The sequence below is a fragment of the Macrotis lagotis genome, chromosome 1, assembly GCF_037893015.1.
Source record: "Macrotis lagotis isolate mMagLag1 chromosome 1, bilby.v1.9.chrom.fasta, whole genome shotgun sequence".
Lineage (NCBI taxonomy): Eukaryota > Metazoa > Chordata > Mammalia > Peramelemorphia > Peramelidae > Macrotis > Macrotis lagotis.
Genome location: NC_133658.1, coordinates 448,092,762 through 448,094,708, shown reverse-complemented (window position 1 = coordinate 448,094,708; position 1,947 = coordinate 448,092,762). Strand labels below are relative to the sequence as shown.

General features: G+C 38.7%; 1 pseudogene; it reads right to left on the bottom strand.

Moving 5' to 3' along the window:
• Positions 1-225: 225 nt before the first annotated feature.
• Positions 226-1,443, bottom strand: LOC141519134 (E3 ubiquitin-protein ligase RNFT1 pseudogene; annotated as a pseudogene).
• Positions 1,444-1,947: the final 504 nt, after the last annotated feature.

Here is a 1,947-nt window from a genome sequence, read left to right as displayed (position 1 = left end):
TTGCTTTTTACCCATTTAATTCTTAAAATTTCATGTCTGTAGACAGAATTTTCTTTTAACTTGTTTCTAATAGTCTAAAATGTCTGATTTGGATGCTTAAGATTGATTTGAATTAAAAACACTGGAAATCCATTTAAAATTCAATTATGGCAGTACCCACATTACTTAATCAAACATCAAATGAAAACCAGCATCCTATAAACATCAAATAGGAGTTGATGGGATTTAATAAATTTGAAGGTGTGATGAAGTGGCTCCATCTTTCCATTTGTTTACATGGTCTGAAATAACAGTTCTGCAAAGTGGATGTGTTTTCTCTCTATTAAACCATAAGGTGATACACTCTTCACAAAATATATGCTGACAGATGAGAAGGATGGGCTTCTGGAATTCAGCCTGACAGAACAAAGATCATCAGCTTCTGAACACTGTCTCTTGGAGGCTGGTACCCCATAACTTGCTCATGTTAAAAATATCTGTAAAGCCTGCCTGAAAGTTCTCAGATGCCCAAAAAAGTCTAGAGGTTTTAGAATGGAGTAGACCCAGTAGAATCCCAAGACTCCATCCTGTAACATTGCCTCCTAACTCCCCATAGCTAACAAGGTAACGAAACCAAACTGGAATAGGAACAAAAGTTCAATAATACTGGCATAATTCTTCTATGAGCATATACCAATAGCCCTTGGATTTAAAAGACATCAAAAAAGAAGGCACCAACAAAATAAGGCATCTGAAGCCCATGAAGAAGAATTTAAGGATGAAGTCTGTAATTCCCACAATCTAGAGTACCTCCCAGAAGCTCAAAAAATCCAAAGTAGGATTTAAAAATATTAAGCTGTAATAAAGTGATTGAGCCTGAAAGGTGTAATACAAGAGAACGGAAGAGCTTACTAAGAATACCAGTAAACAAGCACACTGTACCTTTGAGCACCTTTCTCTTAGAAAAACCTGATTTACAATGCTTTTGTTTGCATACATAAAAGTTGTTAGCAGCCCAGTTCCAAGAGAAATGCCTATTATATGTTGCATTACAAATTTGACACACAAAATCAAAATATGTGGAAGACTTTTCTGCAACCAATGGAAGAGATAGCGAAATTTAGAGATAGAGCTGCTGCCATTTTCTCCTGGTTCCATGGTAGTATCATCAGGTTGTCCTGCTTCATTGTGTGAATGACTCCTTAATTGATTGTGTATGCAACCCTGAGTATTGCTTTGGGAACCAGACCTTATGTTTCGAGGGCTTGGACTTTCACCACACTCTGCAGGTACAGAACTTATCTGGATGTGAATGTCTCCAGGATGAAGGCAAGAACCTTCACTAGTCATTCTTATGGTATGGGCACAATGAGAAGTTGGGGCAATATCACTGTCTCCAGTTCCTGGCAGATTGTGAAGGTGACTACAGTTGGCTTGCATGGCTTTGGACTACTTTTCCTTTGATCCAGATTTATTTGTTTGAGGGTTATGTCTCCTCTCATGATGAGTCTGAGGAGGCCTTGATGGCGGCGGTGACTTTGGGAGGAGAACAAGAAGGCGCTGCCCGGCAGGCCTGTCACAGCCAGCCAGCATACCTGCTGCCGGCCCACAGCCAACGACCCACTCCGGCTGAGGTGGATCTGAGGCGGTGGTGGTGTGCGTGCATCTGAGATCATTTACCACTCCTTAATAAATTTTTGAAGAATGATTCTGACTCTTTTTTTTTTTTTTGGTTATGACTTTCAGATAGTCCAATAATTTTTAAATGATCTCTTCTGGATCTGTTTTCTAGGTCAGTTGCTTTTTTCAATGAGATATTACACATTTTCTTCTAGTTTTTCATTCTTTTGGTTTTTGTTTTATTGTTTCTTGATTTCTCACAGTCATCAACTTCCCTCTGCTCCATTCTATGTTTTAAAGGATTATTTTCTTCAGAGAGCTTTTATATCTCCTTTTCCATTTGATCAA